The following is a 23,336-nucleotide window of genomic DNA, read 5'->3' on the forward strand; positions in this document are numbered from 1 at the left end:
TCAAGCCATTGACCCACCTTGGCCTCCCAAAGTCCTGGGATTACAGGCGTGAGCCTCCGTGCCTGGCCTCTTTATTTATTTTTAATAATGTCAATACTCTTAAAATATAAAAGCTGAATTTAGATAGAAGTTATGCTATCACATGAAATGACAGGAGCTAGGGTTCTTTTTTTTTTTTTTTTTTTGAAACAGGGTCTCGCTCTGCCACCCAGCCTGGAGTGCAGTGGCACAATCACAGCTTATTGCAGCCTAAACTTCCCAGGCTCAAGTGATCCTCCCACCTTATCCACCTTACCCTCCCAAGTAGCTGGAACTACACAGGCACCACCATACCCAGCTAATTTTTCTTCTTTCTTTCTTTTTTTTCTTTTCTTTTCTTTTTTTTTTTTTTTTGAGACACAGGGTCTCCTTATGTTGTGTGGCCTGGTCTCAAACCTCTGGGTTCAAGCACTCCTCCCACCTCAGCCTCCCATCGTGCTGGAATTACAGGCATGAGTCATCACACTCGGCCTAGGGTTCTTATTTTTGGGTAAAATGCCTTCACAGCACTTCCTATTATCAGTTTTAAAGATCAGACTCTTCCTCCATGCCTCGCCGCTCTTCGGTTCTACTCTGTCCACTGCCATGGCCCAAGCTGACATCGTGCTGATCGGATTGGCAGTCATGGGCCAGAACTTAATTCTGACCATGAAAGACCATGGCTTTGTGGTCTGTGCTTTTAATAGGACTGTCTCCAAAGTGGATGATTTCTTGACCAATGAGGCAAAGGGAACCAAAGTGGTGGGTGCCCAGTCCCTGAAAGAGATGGTCTCCAAGCTGAAGAAGCCCCAGCGGATCATCCTCCTGGTGAAGGCTGGGCAAGCTGTGGATTATTTCATCAAAAAACTGATACCATTGTTGGACATTGGTGACATCATCATTGATGGAGGAAATTCTGAATATAGGGACACCACAAGACGGTGCCAAGACCTCAAGGCCAAGGGAATTTTATTTGTGGGGAGCGGAGTCAGTGGTGGAGAGGAAGGGGCCTGGTATGGCTCATTGCTCATGCCAGGAGGGAACAAAGAAGCATGGCCCCACATCAAGACCATCTTCCAAGGCATTGCTGCAAAAGTAGGAACCCTGCTGTGACTGGGTGGGAGATGAGGGAGCAGGCCACTTTGTGAAGATGGCGCACAACAGGATAGAGTATGGGGACATGCAGCTGATCTGTGAGGCATACCACCTGATGAAAGACGTGCTGGGCATGGCACAGGACAAGATGGCCCAGGCCTTTGAGGATTGGAATAAGACAGAGCTAGACTCATTCCTGATTGAAATCACAGCCAATATTCTCAAGTTCCAAGGTGCTGATGGCAAACACTTGCTGCCAAAGATCAGGGACAGTGCAGGGCAGAAGGGCATGGGGAAGTGGACCACCATCTCTGCCCTGGAGTACGGCATACCCGTCACCCTCATTGGAGAAGCCGTCTTTGCTCGGTGCCTGTCATCTCTGAAGGATGGGAGAATTCAAGCTAGCAAAAAGCTGAAGGGTCCCCAAAAGTTCCAGTTTGATGGTGATAAGAAATCATTCCTGGAGGATATTCAGAATGTCCCTCTACGCTTCCAAGATCATCTCTTATGCTCAAGGCTTTATGCTGCTAAGGCAGGGAGCCACCGAGTTTGGCTAGACCCTCAATTACGGTGACATCGCCCTGATGTGGAGAGGGGGCTGCATTATTAGAAGTGTATTCCTAGGAAAGATAAAGGATGCGTTTGATCGAAACCCAGAACCTCAGAACCTCCTGCTGGACGACTTCTTAAGTCAGCTGTTGAGAACCGCTAGGACTCTTGGTGGTGGGCAGTCAGCACTGGGGTCCAGGCTGGCATTCCCATGCCCTGTTTTGTCACTGCCCTCTCCTTCTATGACAAGTACAGACACGAGATGCTTCCAGCCAACCTCATCCAGGCTCAGCGGGATTCCTTTGGGGCTCACACCTATGAACTCTTGGCCAAACCAGGGCAGTTTATCCACACCAACTGGACAGGCCACGATGGCAGTGTATCATCCTCGTCATACAATGCCTGATGATGATGATGCTGCTCCTGTCACCCTCCACGATTCCACAGACCAGGACATTCCATGAGCCTCATGGCACTGCCAGCTGGCCCTTTTTTTTTTTGAGACGGAGTCTCACTCTGTCGCCCAGGCTGGAGTACAGTGGCGCGATCTTGGCTCACTGCAAGCTCCGCCTCCCGGGTTCATGCCATTCTCCTGCCTCAGCCTCCCGAGTAGCTGGGACTACAGGCGCCCGCCACCACACCCAGCTAATTTTTTGTATTTTTAGTAGAGACGGGGTTTCACCATGTTAGCCAGGATGGTCTCGATCTCCTGACATCATGATCCTCCCGCCTCGGTCTCCCAAAGTTCTGGGATTACAGGCATGAGCCACCCCTGGCCCAGATCTTTTTAAAAAGTGTTGTAAGAGACTCCTGAGGAAGGCACACAGTTTATTTGTAAAGTAGCTCTGTAAGAGCCGCTGTGCCCTCTGCCCTTGCCTCTTGGGACTGACCAGGAGCTGTTCATGTGTGTGAGAGTGGGAACCACCTCCTTGCAGCAGTGGCTTCCGCATGCCCCATGTGCTGGTGTGGTTCCCATCATGCAGACGGGAAGGGTCTTTGTGCACTCTGATCAATTGGAACCTCTGTATCATGCGGCTGAATTCCCTTTTTCCTTTACTCAATAAAAGCTACATCAGACTGATGATAAAGAAAGAAAGAAAGATCAACACTGATTCTCCCTGGGTAGCCAATTGAGGTAGTTTGGATAATTTAGTTCTTTCTTTATCCACTTTTATTGCTGATCCTCTAGTTTCAAAAATAAGTAAATTTAAAAATAAAACAAAAAAGGCCAGGTGTGGTGGCTCACGCCTGTAATCCCAGCACTTTGGGAGACCAAGGTGGGCGGATCACTTGAGGTCAGGAGTTTCAGACCAGCCTGGCCAACATGGTGAAACCCTGTCTCTACTAAAAAACACAAAAATTAGCCTGGACGTGGTGGCTCACGCCTGTAATCCCGGCACTTTGGGAGGCCAACATGGACAGATCACAAGGTCAGGATGTCGAGACCAGCCTGGCCAATATGGTGAAACCCCATGTCTACTAAAAATACAAAAATTAGCTGGATGTGTGGCGGGCACCTGTAGTCCCAGCTACTTGGGAGGCTGAGGCAGGAGAATCGCTTGAACCTGGGATGCGGAGGTTGCAAGTGAGCCGAGATTGTACCACTGCACTCCAGGCTGGGCAACAGATTGAGTCTCCGTCTCAAAAAAATAAGGCCAGGCGTGGTGGTTCACACGTGTAATCCCAGCACTTTAGGAGGCCAAGGCAGGGGGATCACCCGAGATTGGGAGTTTGAGACCAGCCTGACCAACATGGAGAAACCCCATCTACTGAAAATACAAAATTAGCCAGGAGTGGTGGCACATGCCTGTAATCCCAGCTACTTGGGAGGCTGAGGCAGGAGAATTGCTTGAACCCAGGAGGCAGAGGTTGCAGTGAGCTGAGATTGCACCATTGCACTCCAGCCTGGGCAACAAGAGGAAAACTCTGTCTCAAAAAAAAAAAAAAAAAAATTAACCAGGCATGGTGGCACATGCCTGTAATCCCAGCTTACTCTCAGGAGGCTGAGGCAGGAGAATTGCTTGAACCCAGGAGGCAGAGGTTGCAGTGAGCTGAGATGGCACCACTGCACTGCAGCCTGGGGGACAGCGAGACTTCCACTCAAAAACAAACAAACAAAAACCCAATTTAGTCATAGTTATTGGATAGTTCAGGCCAAAACAGGTCATTTGGCTTGAATTACATGGTTTCCTTTTCCCAGTTTAATTATTCTACCTTGCCTGGGTGTGGATCCTATCTTAAAGTTGCTGGCACGGAAAGGCAAATGAAAGGTAAAATGACTCAATTCACTAAGATAAATTCACCTTGGACTTTAACTCACTGTATTAGTCCGTTCTCATGCTGCTAATAAAGACATACCCTAGACTGGGTAATCTATAAAGGAAAGAAGTTTAATTGACTCACAGTTCCACAGGGCTGGGGAGGCCTCAGGAAACTTAAAATCATGGTGGAAGGGGAAGCAAACATTTCCTTCTGTACATGGCAGCAGAAAGGAGAAGAAGAAGAAGGAAGCCACTTATAAAACCATCAGATCTCATGAGAACTGACTATCATGAGAACAGGATGGGGGAAACCATCCCCATGGGTCATTTATCTCCACCTGGTCCCTCCCACACATGTGGCAATGATGCAAACTCTAATTCAAGATGATATTTGGGTTGGAACACATCCAAACCATATCAATCACTTTCCATTTAAAACTATGTTTATAAAGACACCAAAGGGAACAAAAGTATTAATAATATATGTAACCCAAAATAAGCTCTGGGTATTTATTTACTTTTGCTTGAAGATTATGGTTTACCTGTGTAAGCAATGCTCTAGAGATAATCAGACTATCAGAAGACAGAATCCCTATGCCAGTCTTCCTCATTCATTCCCTGGGCAAGTCCCTTAATCTACATATATCTAAATTCTCTATTTTTTTAAAAAAAGATGATACATATCTAAATATTATATTTACTTTTGTCCATTAATTAAAATTCTGAAAACAGAGACAGACGTGGCGGCCGCGGCTCCGTGGGCTCTGGTAGCTCCCACCTCCCCAGCGCTGGCGGCACACCCACGCCAGCCCGGAGGAGCAGAGGATATTGCAAAGGATACAGATGAAGAGATGCATAGACCAGGTATGGGAGGAGTGCAGAGCTTCCATGCCATACCTAGGTGCCACCCTTCAAGAACCTTCATGTGTTCAGCCATCCAGAAGCTTCCTGAACCTGTCCTTTTATGTTTGTCTGGAGGATTCATTATGGAGACACGATTGACTAAATGATTGGCCATTGGTGATAAACTTAACCTTCAGTCCCCTCCCGGGACTGATCCTGCCTTTGCCTTTCTGGTGACCAACCCCATCCTGAAGTTGCCTAGGGGCTGCCAGCCCTCAGTCAATCATTCACAGGCAAAAAGACATCACTGTGGAGATTCCAAGGATTTTAGTCTTCATTTCTGTGTCAGGCACAGTGCTAAGTGCTAGGTGTTCAATGGTGATGAAGCAGATGGAGGTTATCAAACTTGTGGACCAGAGCCTCATGTAACAAACGTGGACCTCACTGTAGCCTAGTCATGGCTTCCAGCTTTTTGGATCTGAGCCTCCAAAGGAGGAAATGACCGTTCAGGGTTCTTGCTCCAGCTTGATTATGGAAACTGAACCTTCACTGGGTGTGCACTTACCAAGGACAGGAAAGTTTCTCTCTTTGAAGGGCTTTAAATATGTAACAAAGAAAAATGACGACTTTATCTATCAGATAGCAGATGAAAAACATTGTGAAAAATTACTTAGAGGCAGAAATCAAAGTCCGGGAGGCCACCTCCAATGACCCATGGGGCCCATCCAGCTCTCTGATGACCGAGATTGCGGACCTGACCTACAACATGGTGGCCTTCTCGGAGATCATGAGCATGATGTGGAAGCGGCTCAATGACCATAGCAAGAACTGGCAGCATGTGTACAAGGAGCTGCTGCTGCTGGACTACCTCATCAAGACAGGCTCCGAGTGCATGGCCCAGCAGTGCCGTGAGATCATCTTTGCCATCCAGACCCTGAAGGACTTCCAGTACATTGACCAAGATGGCAAGGACCAGGGCATCAACGTGCATGAGAAGTCAAAGCAACTGGTGGCCCTCCTCAAAGATGAGGAATGACTGAAAGCTGAGGGGGCCCAGGCTCTCAAAACCAAAGAGCACATGGCCGAGGTTGCCACTGGCATGGGCAGCAACCAGATCACCTTGGGTGAGGCTCCAGCCAGCCCAACCTCTCCACCAGCCACTCGGAGCAGGAGTATGGTAAGGCCAGGTGTCCCCGGGCTCCTATCATGGCTGTGAGTAATGGAAGTGCTTCTCACCCTTTGCCAGAGCAGCAGCAATGGGTGACAGGTGGGATGGGTGTCCCCAGGCTTAGGGAGTGGTGGCCCCCGCAGAGCTTGAATCTATCCTCGGTACTGAGCCTTTGGCAGCCCAGGCAAATTGTCCTTGGTCTGGATTGAGTTTGGTTATAAAGGGACTTTTAGCCCCTTGGCTGCTCTGGTTCAGGGGTCTCTAAGGCCCTTTGCTGCTCTGTGGGTCTCATTCTGTACATCTGGGCAGAAGGTGGGCAGAGGCAGGTCTTGTCTGCTTCCTCCTCAGAGCGGGTCTGGCAGCAAAGGGTTGTCCTGCTGCATATCCAATGGGGAGTTGACTCTGGTAGCCAGGAGGAAACTAATGCTTTTTCTTGATAATCTTGTTTCTTTTTTTTCTGAGACAGAGTCTCACCCTGTTGCCCAGGCTGGAGTGCAATGGCACAATCTCGGCTCACTGCAAACTCTCCCTCCTGGGTTTAAATGATTCTCCTGCCTCAGCCATCCGAGTAGCTGGGATTACAGGCACCCACCACCACGCCCAGCTATTCTTCGTATTTTTAGTAAAGACAGGGTTTCACCATGTTGGCTAGGGTGGTCTGGAACTCCTGACCTCGTGATCCACCTGCCTTGGCCTCCCAAAGTGCTGGGATTATAGATGTGAGCCACTGCACCTGGCTGATAATCTTGTTTGTTTAATCTCATATTAAATGTCTTTCCACTGACTGAAAAAAGTAATACATAAAAATAAAATAAAATACTGAAAACAGTAAGAAGCATACTTTCTATAAAGGTCTAAGGTTCTAAAATTCTTTTCCTGTTCTTCAAACTCTGTGGTAAGTTAAGAAAACTGGTGAGGTGTGGTGGCTTACACCTGTAATCCTAGCACTTTGGGAGGCCGAGGCAGGTGGATCACCTGAGGTCTGGAGTTCGAGACCAGCCTGGCCAACGTGGTGAAACCTCGTTTCTACTAAAAATACAAAAATTAGCTGGGTGTGGTGGCATGCGCCTATAATCCCAGCTACTTGGGAGGCTGAGGCAGGAGAATTGCTTAACCCAGGAAGCAGAGGGTGCAATGGAGATTGCACCATTGCACTCCAGCCTGGGCAACAGGGCAAAAACTCTGTCTCAAAAAAAAAAAGAAGACTTCTGCTTAACTCTTAGAACTCCAAGTAGACATCCTTGAATAATGATAGCTACCATTTACAGAGTGTTTACCTAAATCCAAGCAATATCAAAGTGTTCTACATGTATTGATTCATTGAAACTTCACAACAATTCTCAGAGGTAGGTCTTATTATTCACAACCAAGGAAACAAAGGCACAAAATTCATTGACTTCCCTCAGAAATCCCCTGTAGTAAGTGGCAGACTTAGAATTTAAACAGTATGGCTTGACTCCCTACTGTTACTTTTTTTTTTTTTTTAGATAGGGTCTCACCCTGTCTCCCAGGCTGGAGTACCATGGCATAATTTCAGCTCACTGCAGCCTCGACATTCTGGGCTCACACGATGCTCCCACCTCAGCCTTCCAGGTAGCTGGGAATACAGGCACACACCACCACACCCAGCTATTGTATTTTTTAGTAGAGACAGGGTTTCGCCATGTTGCCCAGGCTGGTCTCAAACTCAGGGACTCAAGCAACCTGCCCACCTCAGCCTTTCAGAGTATTGGGATTACAAGTGTGAGCCACAGCACCTGGCCAACTCCATACTCTTATCCATTATATACTATATCCTTTCTGTTGCCACAATGCTTCATAATGTCATAACTGGTATTTTGGCTATATCCTTAATAAATACTTGTTAAGTGGGTCTGAATATAATTCTTAATATGTATTTGAGAAATAATAGAGTTGGGATTTTCAGAGAAAGACCTTAAGTTGTAAGACTGTTAATTTGTGGCCATTAGTATATATTCATTGTGATATATAATGAGAATGCTGTTTCTTTGGATATAGTTGAAGAGAGCTGGCCAGCTTTTGCATGCCCTGATAATCTGACCTTCTCTTGTCCAAAAATACACACCTTCTTCAGCACATTCCTTTATGTATGATTTTAAACTCCCCTCCATTTTCCCACTCTTCTATATGAATATTTTTGGGCCGGGTGCAGAGGCTCACGCCTGTAATCCCAGCACTTTGGGAAGCCGAGGTGGGTGGATCACAAGGTCAGGAGTTTGAGACAAGCCTGACCAACATGGTGGAACCCCGTCTCTACTAAAAATACAAAAATTAGCTGGGCCTGGTGGCGGGCGCCTGTAGTCCCAGCTACTCGGGAGGCTGAGGCAGGGGAATCGCTTGAACCTGGGAGGTGGAGATTGCAGTGAGCCAAGACTGTGCCATTGCACTCCAGCCTGGGTGACAAGAGCAAAACTCCATCTGAGACGGAGTCTCACTCTGTCGCCCAGGCTGGAGTGCAATGGTGCCATCTTGCCATCTGGGATTACAGGCATGAGCCACTGCACCCGGCCAAAGGCTTTTAGTTATTAATTTCAAAAATAATACTCAACATTTCTGCTTTAGTTTGAGGAATCACTGGCACAAGACCTAAAACTACATTAACATAAAGTTTATTAGAATAAACCAGAATAAATATATAAAATGCATCCTAGACCCTTCATGCTTTTAAGCATTTGAGTGAGTGTCCTGACCAAACTCTCTTTGGACAATATTCTGCACCACAGAATTACAAACTCTAACTTTCCAAACTACACAGTAGGCTAGAATGTGAGGTTGGGAACATGATCTTTGTATTAGTTATTGCAGGAGTAAAATGCAGACAACATCACGGACACCCACTGAATTCACTGACCTTTAATGACATTTGATACTCTGAATTTGGCAGTCAGCAAGCAGGTTTGGGGCTTCAAAAAATTCAAGAAAACATTAACATTTCTACAATGTTATGTTTGGTCCCATAAAAAATGTGAAAGAATTTTGAAAAATATAAGATAGCATTGAGACAAAAAGTAGTATTATTACCATCATCAGAATCTGTTAAGTGTCTCCATTTTCAACATCAATAGATTGAAATCTGATTATACAATTCTCCTTTCATCCATCTAAGTGTCCTTCAGGAAAGGGAAAGACACTTGCTTTTTCCACAGTCTCCTTGCATGCATCTTTGCACAATCTCAGCTGCTCTGCTAAAGGTTCTAACCACCACTTTCTGTGACACCTGCCAGTCCTCCCCCTCTCCTGCTGATCTGCATCCTCCTACTTCTCTCCTCCCTGCCCCACCCCCACGTATGCATTGCCTGGATCCTATGACCCTCACACTCATCCCTCACTCAGAGCAGTGCATCCGTGAGTAATACTTTCTAGAGGCACTCTGCCCATCCACTGGATGCGATATACATAGGATATGATTTCCATCCTCCTTCTGAAAGTCAGAGAGCACTTCCCAGGATGATTCTCTGAAAACCGATAGCAGGTTTTCTTCCAGAAAATTGCAGGACAGGTTGAACTCAATCTATTTTAAAAAAAAATACACTTGAAGTTTCAATTTTTAAAAAGCTGAAAAGCTATATTTCTGGCTCTGTAAGTAATCCATATCTCTGAACTGTGTCCTTAAGGTCATGAGATATTTTATAGTATTTATCCTTGGAAATATACATCAGAAATACGAATGAGATCAGGCACAACTTGCAATTAGTTAAGAGCAGTGAGTAACAGGGTTTCAAAGAAAATACCTAGGTTTATGTCAACTTATATAAGCTAAAGCTTTTCAAATGTATTGTAGAATTACAAATTGTGGCCTAAGTTTTCATCAGATTCTGAGTTTCACATTGACTAAAGATCAAGAAGGAACATAAAATCTAATATTCAAAATAGAATTAAAAGCTACATGCCAGGCCCGGTGGCTCAGCCCTGTAATCCCAGCACTTTGGGAGGCTGAGGTGGGTGGATTACTTGAGGTCAGGAGTTCGAGACCAGCCTGGCCAATATGGTGAAACCCTGTCTCTACTAAAATTACAAAAATTAGCCAGTGTGGTGGTGGGCACCTGTAGTCCCAGCTACTTGAGAGGCTGAGGTGGGAGAATCACTCGAACCCAGGAGGCAAAGGTTGCAGTGAGCTGAGATTGTGCTACTGCATTCCAGCCTAGGCGACAGAGTGAGACTCTGTCTCAAAAAAAGTTACAATATTCCAGCAATGTGGTAGTCTAGTCTAAGCCTGTTTACTGCTGATAATCCAGAATTCATTGAATACCAAAGCAAAGACCTAATCTAGGTCTTAGATTGAGTTGAAACATGACTCCTCATGACTTCTAGCCTTTTTCTGGGTTTTACTTTCCATTGCGACATATAAAGAGAATGCTGTCTCTTTGGACATAGTTGAAGAGAGCTAGCTAGCTTTTGTGTGCCCTGACCATCTACCTTTCTCTTACACACCTTTTTTTTGGCGGGGGGGGGGGGGGGGCGGTGGAGGGCGGGGACGGAGTCTCGTTCTGTTGCCCAGGCTGGAATGCAGTGGTGCGATCTCGGCTCACTGAAAGCTCTTCCTCCCAGGTTCAAGCAATTCTCTGCCTCAGCCTCCTGAGTAGCTGGGATTACAGGTGCCTGCCACTACGCCCAGCTAATTTTTGTATTTCTAGTAGAGATGAGGTTTCACTATCTTAGCCAGGCTGGTCTTGAACTCCTGACCTCGTGGTCCACCCGCCTTGGCCTCCCAAAGTGCTGGGATTGCAGGGATGAGCCACCGTGCCCGGCCCAAAATAAACACCTTCTTTAGCATGTTCGTTTATGTATGATTTTAAACTCCCTCTCCATTTTCCCCCTCTCTTCTATAAGAATGTTTTTATTTGCCTGTATTGCCCTAAAAATGCAATGCTTAGAATTGAACACGCAGTTCCGGATGAGATCTGACCAGTGTGAAGTACAATGCAATGTTCTCTTCTACCATCTTGACAGTGTACTTCTTATAATGTCATTTAACAAATAGAAAGTTAAAGAAAAAAGTTTTACAGGTATTGGAATGTATGTAGCTGGCAATCCAAAAGTATTTCTGAATGTTGTTAAACGAAAAGCCAGGCTGGGAATGGTGGCTCATGCCTGTAATCCCAGCACTTTAGGAGGCCAGTGTGGGAGAATCACATGAGCCCAGGAATCAAGACCAGCCTGAGCAACATAGCAAGACCCCCTTCTCTACAAAAAAATTAAAAATTAGTCAGGGATGGTGGCATGCACCTGTAGTTCCAGCTACTCAGGAGGCTGAGGTGGGAGGAGTGCTTGAGCCCAGGAAGTCGAGGCTGCAGTGAGGTATAATCATGCCACTGCACTCTAGCCTGGCCAACAGAGTGAGACCAAAAGAAAGAATAAAGAAAAGAGACCGGGCACGGTGTCTCATGCCTGTAACACCAGCACTTTGGGAGTCCGAGGCAAATCACGAAGTCAAGAAGTCTAGACCATCCTGGCCAACATGGTGAAACCCCATCTCCACTAAAAATACAAAAAAATGAGCTGGGCATGGTGGCACACGCCTGTAGTCCCACCTACTCTGGAGGCTGAGACAGGAGAATCCCTTGAACCCAGGAGGTGGAGGTTGCAGTGAGCTGAGATTGTGCTACTACACTCCAGCCTGGCAACAGAATGAGAATCCATCTCAAAAAAAAAAAAAAAAAAGTAAATAAAATAAAAAAACCAAAAATCTAACCAAACAAAGCATGCCAGCTTTTCTATATTATTTATTTTTTGAGATGGAATCTCGTTCTGTCGCCCAGGCTAGAGTGCGGTGGCACAATCTTGGCTCACTGCAACCTCTGCCTCCCAGATTCAAGGTATTCTTCTGCCTCAGTCTCCCAAGTGGTTGGGACTACAGGCAGCTGCCACCACATGCAGCTGATGTTTGTATTTTTAGTAGAGACAGGGTTTCACCATATTGGCCAGGCTGGTCTCGAACTCCTAACATTGTGATGCACCAGCCTCAGCCTCCCAAAGTGCTGGGATTACAGGCATGAGCCACTGCACCCGGCCTATTTTTGTTTTTAAGAAAACTTGTAGAACAAGGCCAGGCACTGTGGCTCAAACCTGGAACCCCAGTGCTTTGGAAAGCTGAGACAAGAGGATCACTTGAGGCCCAAAGTCCACCGCCAGGATGGGCAACATAGTGAGACCCTGTCTCTGCCAAAAAAAAAAAAAAATTTAAATTAACCAGTTGTGATGGCTTGCACCCATAGTCCTAGCTACTCATGAGACTGAGATGGGAAGTTTCTTGGGCCCAGGAGTTTGAGGCTGCAATGAGCTATAATGTGCCACTGTACCACAGCCTGAGTGATAGAGTAAGACACTGTCTCTTAAACAAACAGGCTGGGCTTGGTGGCTTATGCCTGTAATCCCAGCACTTTGGGAGGCCAAGGTGGGGAGATCGCTTGAGGTCAGGAGTTCAAGACCAGCCTTGCCATGATTGTGAAACCCCATCTCTACTAAAAATACAAAAATTCACTGGACATGGTGGCACATGCCAGTAATCCCAGCTACTCAGTGTTGGAAATAAGAGCTCAGAGTTGTAAAGAAAATGAGCATTCAAATAAAGGATTTCTCAGCAAGGCAAATTTGCTTCTGCAGAAGGGTGCTGCTCATTCTTGTCACTGCAAGAGCACACTGAACAAAGAAGGGAATGGGTTTTTATCCCTAACACAGTCAGTCCCTACTACTGTGTCCAGTCCCCATTGGCTGGGGTCAGACTGCACAACCTAAGCTGATTCTGATTGGCTACATCAAAATGGAGCAGGGGTGGGAGCTACAGCGGTGGGAAGAGCAGTTTCGGAACTAAGGGTGCCAAATAATGCACAGATGTGGATTGTTACAGATTGGGAACGGATGTGGGTTACAGATTGGGAATGGATGTGGATTACAGATTGGGAATGGCTGGAAATTTTTTACCATAACTAGGGGCAAGGAGGCAAGGAAGATAGGCTTTGAAAATAGAGGACAATGGATCTTTGAAGAGGAACTCAATGTTTCCTACTACTTCCCCCTCTTGATTTTCATAATTCTTCCTCTTCAAACTCTTTAACATGTCTTGACTCTGCTGTTCTGCTTGGTTTTCTAAAAGTAGGAGTTTATCTGAGTAAGGTGGGGGAGAATTAAAGGTTTTGGTGAGAGCTGTTTCTATAAGTCTCTGCACCAATCCATGAATACAGGGTATGATGCAGCATCCTACAAGAATAAGTACACCTATAACAATTGCAAGAGGTAAGGCCTTGTAATGCCTTTGTAATTGTTCCACTGGGGGCTGTGTTATTAGGGATGGAATAAGGACAGGACAGACTGGTTGGTAAGCTCTTGGAAGGGCTTAAGCTCACTGCATCCCCTTACGTCTCCAAGGAATGCTAAGTTTTCCTCCTGTCATGAGAGACAGGAGGTAAAATTGGCATCAGGAGACAGAGGCTGGATGGCCCTCGGAGGCTGACCCACAGGGTGTCAGACTTTAGGGAGTAGCAGAGAAAGAGATCAGCAGAATTCATTACCCCAGGCTGTGGGGTCTTGGAAGAGAGCTACCATAAAGCTCATGCCCTGTCGAATGGAAGACCATCCAAGTGGTCACTGGGTATGGAAGGGATAAAGGAGGTATAGGAGGGTTAAATTGTTATTAGCTTTAGTTTGGTAGGACTCTCCTCCGGAACAATGGCTCATGACTCTGGAAGTGGTGACACCTTCTTGACTCGGGTATGATGAGTCCATCCTCTTTCTGCTGTTTGGACTGCAGTCTCAGTGGTTACAAGCACTAGGTAGGGTGCTTCCCAAGCTGGTTCTAGTTTTCCTTCTTTCCAACTTTTGATGAGGACATAACCCCCAGGCTGATGCTGGTGTGCTGGGAACTCTAAGGGTGGCACCTGTGCTAAAAGACCTTTAGTTCTGAGAGAAGAGAAAGTGGAAGATAGACCAAGTATATAATTTCTGAGAAACTGATCTTTTGTTTCAAACATAGGAATGTCAGCAGTGGAGTGTAAATAGGGCAGCCCATATAGCATCTCATAAGGAGATAAACCAACATCTTTCTGAGGGGCAGTTCAGATTCTTAACAAGGCAATGAGTAGGCATCTAGTCCATGGCAACCGAATCTTTTAAGACTAATTTGGTTAAGTGACTCTTTATTTTCTCCACTCTTCCCCAATGAAGGTGGGTGCCAGGGAGTATGGTATTCCCATGTTATGTCTAGTGCTTGGGTTAATTTCTTAATGACATGCACAGTGAAATAAGTCCCATTATCTGAATCAATATTTTCTGTTAGTCCATACCTGGGTATAATATTTTCAATCAATGCTTTGACTACATTATTAAGTTGCACTTGAAAAGGGAATAGCTTCCACCCAGTGAGTAAGGTGATCTACTATCACTAATAAGTACTTTAGGCGAATGATTGAGGGCATTTCAGTGTAATCAACTTGGACACTTTGGAATGGTCTTAATCCTGGACTTCTTCACCAAGGGGTGGTTTTCTAAGGGTCTACTTATTAGTCTTTTTGCATATTAGGCAACTATCTGTAACTTGTCTTGCCAGAGTATAAATTCTTATACATCCATAAACCCTGAGAACTGCATCACACATAGCTTGAGGTCCCGTTTTGATGCAAGTGAGATAAGACTTCTCTCATGAAGGGTTTGGATAACATTTATCTTTGGTCTGGTAGCACCCATTTCCCTTCTGAATTTTCTTTGGCACCTATTTTCATTGATTTCTCCCTTTCAGTGGAAGAGAAGATGGGGACTGGTCAGGGGAGGAAGACAAGGGATTAGGTGAAAAACGGGTGTTTCAGAGGAAATGGCAGCTTGTTTGGCTATTTGATCTTCAAGGTTATTCCCTCGACTTTCAAAAGAGAGACCTTTTTGGTGTCCTGAGATATGGACAATAGCTGTCTCTTCTGGCAGCTGGAGGTTATCTAATACTTGAGTGATTAATTGCTTGTGGACAAGGTCTTGGCCTTTGCTATTGAGACCTCGTTCAGTCCAAATTTTCCACAGGTGTGAGCTACCCCGCCTCCAAGGCATACTTGGAATCAGTATAAATAGTCCCTTCCTGGTTTTGCAAGTGTTTCAAAGCCTGATTTAATGCAAACAATTCACAAGTTTGGGTGGACGAATTATTAGCCAATCTTCCTGACTATATTTCTGCAAGAGCTTCCCCATCAACTACTGAATACCCATTATGTCTCTTTCCTTCAATTACCCAGGAAGGGCCATCTATAAATAAATGCTGTCCTGTTTTGAAAGGGGTCTCTCTTAAATTGGGCCTGACTTTTGTGTGATAATCAATTAAATCTAAACACTGATGCTCAGGTCCTTTTAGATTTGGATTTCCTGTTAGAAAACCTGCTGAGTTAAGTGAGTTATCAGTGGTTAGTGTTAAATCATCTCTTTCTAATAGGATAGCTTCATACGCTAAAATCCTTGAGTCAGTGAGCCACCTTCCTGCTTTCTGGTTTAAAATAGCTCTAACTTGATGGAGTGTGCTTACAACCAAAATTCCCCCAAAAATTAGCTTTCTGCTTTCTTCAGTTAACAAAGCAGTGGCTGCAATAGATTGAACACATTCGGGCCATCCACAGGTTACGGGGTCTAAAACCTTTGATAGAAAGGCTACAGGTTGCCAGTGGCCCCCATGTTCTTGGGTAAGTACCCCTAAAGCTACCCCCTTGTTTACATTAACAAAGAGGTAAAATGGCTTTTCTAGGAGTTCCTGCTTAGTTTTAGGCAAAGTTAGGGATACAATTCCTTCAACTCGCTCAGGTCCTATCCTTCGTTTGTCCTTACTTATTAAGTGCCCTAAGTATTTAACTTCAGGCTCTACAAATTGGAGTTTTCCCTTTGAAACCTGTAAGCCTTTTTATCCGAAATGGTTAAGGAGGCCAATGGAGAGTAATTTCAGTGGGCCTTATCCTTTGGAGCCCCCTGCTGGAAGGTGGATAACATAATACTTGCTTTTTGTTTTTGCTTACGTATACTTTCTGAGCTTCCCTAAGGAGTTCGTTCATGGGACGGTCTTTTCAATTCTCTATCTTTTGTCTTTAGCATTCCCTGCCCAAGGGGATCTTCATATTTTCCCAGTGAGCTGCATTGTTATTGTCCCACTGGGGGTCTTAGGCGGAGAATTTTTGGTCTGCAGCGGGAACATTTTGATGTGAGAATGTTCATGTTCCCAAATTACCATAGCAGCTCTACAGATTATTCTCCTTTCTTCCCCTGAAAAGAGGATGCCCATGATGGACATTAATTCAGCCCAAGTATATAATTGGAGTCCTAAAAATTGGTCAATTTTATCTGCCACTCCATAAGGGTCATCTAACAGTGGCTTGACTTTGTTTTCAAATTTCAAACTTCTGAGCTGGTTAAAGGGACATTCACAAAGCCAATGGCTCCCCCTCCTATGGGCACTTCTCTTAAGGGGAAGAATGTTGGAGCTGATTCCCTAGAGGTAGAGGGGAAAGGGAAGTTCTGAATATCCTTTTTACATTGCTCTACCTCACGTTGAAATCCTTTTAGGGAAGGGTACTTAGGAGCAGGCTCATGGAATGATAGTTCCCAAAAGTCAGGGTCATAAGGAGGAGGAACAACGTGAGTAAGGGAAGGATCTGGGGCAGCAGTGGCTGTCTGAGGGGGAGGGAGGTTAGGATCAGGGGCATTAAGCAGGGGAAGGTGGTCTACAGGATCCCATACTCTGGTGGACTGTTTGGAGGTAGGAACCCTATTCTTTTCTGAGGAGTTGGTTTCTGACTTACTTCCTGTAGTTTTTAGGGGATAAAGGAGACTTGGGGTTTCCCATCCTGGAGATTTGACCTAAGGCCCAATCCCTCATCCTAGAGAATTCTTACCTTTCCTTTCTCTAAAGGCTCAACCCCCCTTACTGGAGATTTCTTGCCTTTCCTTTCTCTAAAGGCTCAACCCCCCCTTACTGGAGATTTCTTGCCTTTATCCTGACCACCAAGGAAATACTTTGTTGCCCCCCCACGACGTTTATTACCTTGGTCTGTGCACAGAGTTACCTGGTTGCTGCAGTATGCGAGGATCCTTTCTGCCCACGTTGCTGAGTGTCCAGGTTTATTCATCACACCGGGTAGGGCCCAATTCCTTACCCTGAGGCCACCACAACAAGGCAGTGGGATGCTTCTCCTCATGGGAGGGGACTGAAGACCCTTTCCCAGAGGAGAATGGGAATCCCAGACGAGCCCGGGAAATAAGAGCTCGGAGTCACAAAGAAAATGAGCACTCAAATAAAGGATTTCTCAGCAAGGCAAATTTACCTCTGCAGAAGCGCTGCTCGTTCTTCTGCTCACTGCAAGAATACACCAAACAAAGAAGGGAATGGGTTTTTATCCCTAACACAGTCAGTCCCTACTACTGTGTCCAGTCTGCACTGGCTGGGGTGGGACCGCACAATCTAAGCTGATCCCACTTGGCTACTTCAAAATGGAACAGGGGTGGGAGCTACAGCAGAGGAAAGAGCAGTTTCGGAACTAAGGGTGCCAAATAAGGAACAGGTGTGGGTTGTTACAGATTGGGAATGGCTGTGGGTTACAGATTGGGAACAGATGTGGATTACAGATTGGGAATGGCTGTGGGTTACAGATTGGGAACAGATGTGGATTACAGATTGGGAATGGATGTGGGTTACAGATTGGGAACAGATGTGGATTACAGATTGGGAATGGATGTGGGTTACAGATTGGGAACAGCTGAAAATTGTTTACCATAACTAGCGGCAAGGAGGCAAGGAAATTAGGCTCTGAAAATAGAGGACAAGCAGAACCTTTGAAGAGGAACTCACTGTTTCCAACATCGGGAGGCTGAGGCAGGAGAATCGCTTGAACTCAGGAGGCAGAGGCTGCAGTGAGCTGAGATCATGCCACTACACTCTAGCCTGGGTGACAGAGTGAGACTCTGTCTCAAAAAAAAAAAAAAAAAAAAGCAAACTTGCAGAATATGATGCTAAAGTTTTATGGGACCTTTAATTTTGTATCCACCTTCTCAGTATATTTGATATACTGGCTTCACATGGATACTTCACCTTTTTCAAGGATCAATTTCATTAGCATCAGTAGCCACTTTCTTTTTTATTTATTTTAACTTTCATTTTAGTGTCAAGGGTACATATGCAGGTTAGTTATATGGGTACATTGCATGTCTCAGGGGTTTGGAGTACAGATTATTGCATCACCCAGGTAATAAGCATGCTATCTGATAGGCACTTTTTCAGTCCTCACCCTCCTCCCACTCTCTGCCCTAAAGCAGGCCCCAGTGTCTGTAGTTCCATTTTTTGTGTCCATGTGTATTCTGTGTTTAGCTCCCACTTACTACTTTCATTTAACTCAACTTTAAAGCAATCTGCCAGCTCAGAAGTGATTCTTGCCTGAACAGAATTCCACTGGATAAGACCTACTCCAAGCATGAATACATAGTGAATGTTGACCAGCTATTGTTGGATATTGGCAGCAATAAATGATGTCATGCTTTTTCTCCAAGAGGGAAAGGAGAATGTTATCGGAGGAAGCATCCATAACAGGAAACTGGCATGATCTGTTTTCTAATGTCAATATGAGTCATATATTTATTTATTTATTCTTTTATTTATTTTGAGATGGAGGCTTGCTCTGTTGCCCAGGCTAGAGTGCAGTGGTGTGATCTCAGCTCACTGCAACCTCCACCTCCCGGGTTCAAGCAACTCTCCTGCCTCAGCCTTCTGAGTAGCTGGGATTACAGGTGCCCGCCACCATGCCCAGCTAATTTTTGTTTTTTTTTTTTTTACTAGAGATAGGGTTTTGCCATGTTGGCCAGGCTGGTCTTGAACTCCTGACCTCAAATGATCCACCCACCTTGGCCTCCCAAAGTGTTGGGATTATAGGCATGAGCCACTGTGCCTGGCATAGATTTATTTTTTTGAGCAGATTACATGTTTCTCTGAAATGAGGAAATGTTTTCTGTGATAATGATAGCGATCATGTAAAAGAATGGCCTGATCTAAAGGAATCACCATTTTGTCCAAACAGGTGGTTACTGGGAACAGAATGTAAAAATAATTTGCTCACTGTTGTATCTCCAGCAATTGATACAATGCTTGGTAAAAAGCAGATCCTCAAAAAAAAAAAAAAAAAAAAAAAACTTTAGAAAGTAAATAAAGAAAGGGGGAAGAGAGGAAAGCCAAGAGAATGAGGAAAGAAGTTTCAAGAACATCAGATAAAAGCCCAAATATTGATGCAGGAGAGGATCTCCAAAATCTATGTCCAACTTCCTTATTTTAGATATAGGAACTGCAGACACAGAGGAGTTCACTAACTTCCCAGGGTTATAATATCTCAGGCTAGATGGTTACTGTGTCATTCCCAGATGTTAGGATTTTGGACTGGTGTGTGTGTGTGCGTGCGTGCACACACGAGAGTGACTGCTGCCCAAGATGGAGTGCAGCCTGAGTAATTTTTGTGTTTTTGTAGAGACAAGGTATCCTCCCCCTGTTGCCCAGGCTGGTATTGAACCCCTGGGCTCAAGTCATCCACCAGCCTCGGCCTCCCAAAATGCTGGGATTACAGGCATGAGCCACTGCACCTGGCCAGGACTTTGGACTTCAGTCTTCTTAATGTAACACTAGTGGAGCTGCAGGAAGTATCATCAAAGGAAGACCCTGGGATCTTGCACTCTGACTCCAGATTAGCATGCTGAGATTGGAGGAAGCTTGAGAAGAAGTCTTAGCCACAGACTTGGAAGAAACTCTGGGATTTAAATGAGAGGGCAAAAGCAAGACATAGTGGAGCAATTTAATTCTAAACACCAGACTAAAACTGAGCAAATCCACAGGTGCTGTTATTTCCTTACTGTCAATGGTCTATACTTCTCTACACACATGCACCATTGTCCCCTCTTGCTAACAATCTGGGTTAGACTGCAGTAGTTAAAACTCAGGGACAAAAATTAGCTCTCTCAGAGATTATAATTTGCCAGTAGAATTCAGAGACTGTGATGGCACAGATGATAGTGGCTTCTCTCGACATCTGTACTGGGGCATGTGAATAGATGTAATCCTTGGAATACAGCAAAAAGTTCTGCAGCCAATCATTGGAAAAAGTGGAGTTACACAGATTTCTTCACGGTGAGACTTTATAAGGCCTTTAACATACTAATATGAGTTTTGAATCTCAAAAAGGCAAATTGGTTCTTAGACTTTCCAAACTTTTTTGACCCATATACTCCCTACTTTGATTTTGAGGACTTATTTTCCAAGGGACTATACTTGGGGACAATGGTTGTTCTTTTTTTTTGTTTTTAAACTGTGGTTTCATATCATAAACCAGTTCACACATACTTCTAAAGGTAAAACTAAGACAAAGGTTTCATAAAATATTACGTACTTTTTCTTTTTTTTGAGATGGAGTCTCACTCTATTGCCCAGGCTGCAGTGCAGTGGTGCGATCTTGGCTCACTGCAACCTCCGCCTCCCGAGTTGAGGTGATTCTCCTGCCTCAGCCTGCCGAGTAGCTGGGACTACAGGTGTGTGCCACCATGCCCGGCTAATATTTTCTTTTTTTTTTTTGAGACAGAGTTTTGCTCTTGCTGCCCAGGCTGGAGTGCAATGGCGCAATCTTGGCTCACCGCAACCTCCGCCTCCTAGGTTCAAGTGATTCTCCTGCCTCAGCCTCCCGAGTAGCTGCAATTACAGGCATGCGCCACCATGCCCAGCTAATTTTTTGTATTTTTTTTTTTAGTAGAGATGGGGTTTCTCCATGTTGGTCAGGCTGGTCTCGAACTCCTGACCTCAGGTGATCTGCCCTCCTCGGCCTCCCAAAGTGCTGGGATTATAGGCAGGAGACACCGTGCCCAGCCTCCCACAAGGTTTTGAGTGTTTTGAAGGCCAGGACTATGTCTTATTCTTCTTGGTATCACCAGCACCTAGTATAATACTGTGTACAAAGTAGGCCTCAATAAATGCTTGTTGAATTGAATTTACTTGAGTTTCCAGAAATGGGGAGGTCACCAGAGAAATGTACAGACCAGGAAAAGGCGATTGAACTCACTCCAGGGAAGTTTTTTTGTTTGTTTGTTTTGTTTTGTTTTGTTTTGTTTTGTTTTTGAGACGGAGTCTCGCTCAGTTGCCCAGGCTGGAGTGCAGGGTGCAATCTCAGCTCACTGCAACCTCTGCCTCCCAGCCTCCCCAGCCTCAAGCCATTCTCCTGCCTCAACCTCCCCAGTAGCTGGCATTACAGGTGCCCGCCACCACATCTGGCTAATTTTTGTATTTTTAGTAGAGACAGGGTTTCACCATGTTGGCCAGGCTGGTCTTGAACTCCTGACCTCAGGTGATCTGCCCACCTTGGCCTCCCAAACTACTGGATTACAGACATGAGCCACTGCTCCCAGCTAGTGTTTTTAAATAAGGGGGAAATTATAATGACAGGCAGAGATGTTTTGGAAAGTATTTTTGTGGCAAGTGCCTAAAAGTAGGAGTCAGAGAAACCCAAGTCCGTGAGTTGGCCAAGAGACTGAAAAGACCCTCAAGAGAAAAGACGGGATGGGAGGAAGGCAGCTGGAATCACAGCCAAGGCAGCACTACAATGTGCTGGAACTCCCCAGCATTCTGACCCAATGACCTACTTCGTGCAAGGCTGGGAGTGCTGTAGATTACAGCAAGGTGTAACAACAGAGCCCTATAAGTGCAAAACACCCTGTGCCTATGTGCCCTTTTTTGAGAACTACTTGTACTTTAACCAGATGATTGGATTAACAGCAGCGCTTGCCCTATTGCAGGAAGTGTGACTATTTTCTCAGAGTAAAACAGGCACTAATTTTGGGACTTGGCCCTGGCTCACATAGGAAGGGGGCGGGAGAGTCTGACTCAACTGACAATGGAAGTCCAGCCAGGAGAGCAAAGAACAATGTCCTCAAGTAAGGCCATTAGTGTCCGGCACATCTGTGGCTTGGTGGTGACTTCCATTCACCAACCAGCCTGGGTTTTGGGGACAGGCTCTCAGGCCCCAAGGAGAGAGTAGGCAAATGCAAGGCAAAGCTCTCAAGCCAGAAGAAGTATGGGGAGTGGGCCTGGCAGTACCGTATGAACCTGCTGTCTTGATATAATGATAAATAACATGCTTTTTTGTCCTCAACGGGCTCCTACTTAGGACGATAAATTATATGTCATTTTCCGCATGGAATACTTGGAAGAATCCCAGAAAAACAACTTTGCAACAGGAACCAAGGCAAAAGCCAGCTTTATAAACTGGGTCAAGAAAGAATCCAGGTGGGAACTATGGCCCACCTTGGATAGGAAAAGTAGGCTATCCTTGTAGTTACTAGAAATCTCAGAGACAGTACTACCCATATCCTATGCAGAAAGCAATGACAGTCTTTGTCCTTATTAACAATGGCACCTGCGATCCTCCAAAATGCAGGGGGAGATAGTCTTCCTATATTGGTGTTTCTGTTATCAGACTCATCATTGAGAATCACTACTATTTATCCCTGAAGAAGAGAATGTTTTGCACAGGGTGTTCTTTCCAAATATATGGACAAGACAGTCTGCTACATCATGCAGAAGTTGCAAGTTGCTTATAAACTAATTGGAAAGTTAAATAATTATAAAAGATTTAAATAGTAGTCCAAGAGAGCAACAGAAGAGTTACCAAAAACTCATGCCTGGTTAATAGTCAAACCAGTTGTGTCAGCTGTAACGTTTATGAGAGTTCAAAGAGAAAGTGTAACCGCTTCAGATTAGGAAGATAAAAAAATATTTCACAGGAAACGGGACATCAAGTCTTTTTTTTTCTAGACAGAGTCTCACTCTCTCACCCAGGCTGGAGTGCAGTGGCATGACCTTGGCTCACTGCAACCTCTGCCTCCCGGACTCAAGCGATTCTCCTGCCTCAGCCTCCAGAGTAGCTGGAATTACAGGCGCTTGCCACCACACCCAGCTAATTTTTATATTTTTAATAGAGACGGGGTTTCACCATGTTGGTCAAGCTGGTCTTGAACTCCTGAGCTCAGGTGATCCACCCGCCTCAGCCGCCCAAAGTGCTGGGATTACAGGTGTAAGCCACCATGCCCAGCCGGGACATTAGGTCTTGAAGGACTTCCCATTTATTAAGTACTTACTATTTGCCAAACATTTTCACATATGGATTATTATTTCTTAGAACAATCCTATGAAATAGGCATTGATATCCATAGTCTACAAAGGAGGGAACTGAGACGCTGAGAGTTTAAGCAACTTTTCCTAGGTCACCCAGCCAGTAAAAAGCATAGAGGTTCAGACCCATATGTATGTTACTTCAAAGTTTCTGTTTTTTCTGAAGCGGGGGAGTGGGGGGAAGAAAAAGAAAGGAAACCAGAGGCTTCCAGTCAGGTTGAACAAGCTCAGCTAAGTC

At 45.2% G+C, this 23,336-nt stretch overlaps 2 pseudogenes; both read left to right on the forward strand.

Moving 5' to 3' along the window:
- The first annotated feature begins 289 nt into the window (after positions 1 to 289).
- On the forward strand, positions 290 to 2,306 carry LOC455358 (6-phosphogluconate dehydrogenase, decarboxylating-like; annotated as a pseudogene).
- A 2,393-nt stretch (positions 2,307 to 4,699) lies between these two features.
- On the forward strand, positions 4,700 to 6,288 carry LOC107969398 (epsin-2-like; annotated as a pseudogene).
- The last annotated feature ends 17,048 nt before the right edge of the window (positions 6,289 to 23,336 follow it).

Source organism: Pan troglodytes, chromosome 17, assembly GCF_028858775.2.
Source record: "Pan troglodytes isolate AG18354 chromosome 17, NHGRI_mPanTro3-v2.0_pri, whole genome shotgun sequence".
Classification (NCBI taxonomy): Eukaryota; Metazoa; Chordata; class Mammalia; order Primates; family Hominidae; genus Pan; species Pan troglodytes.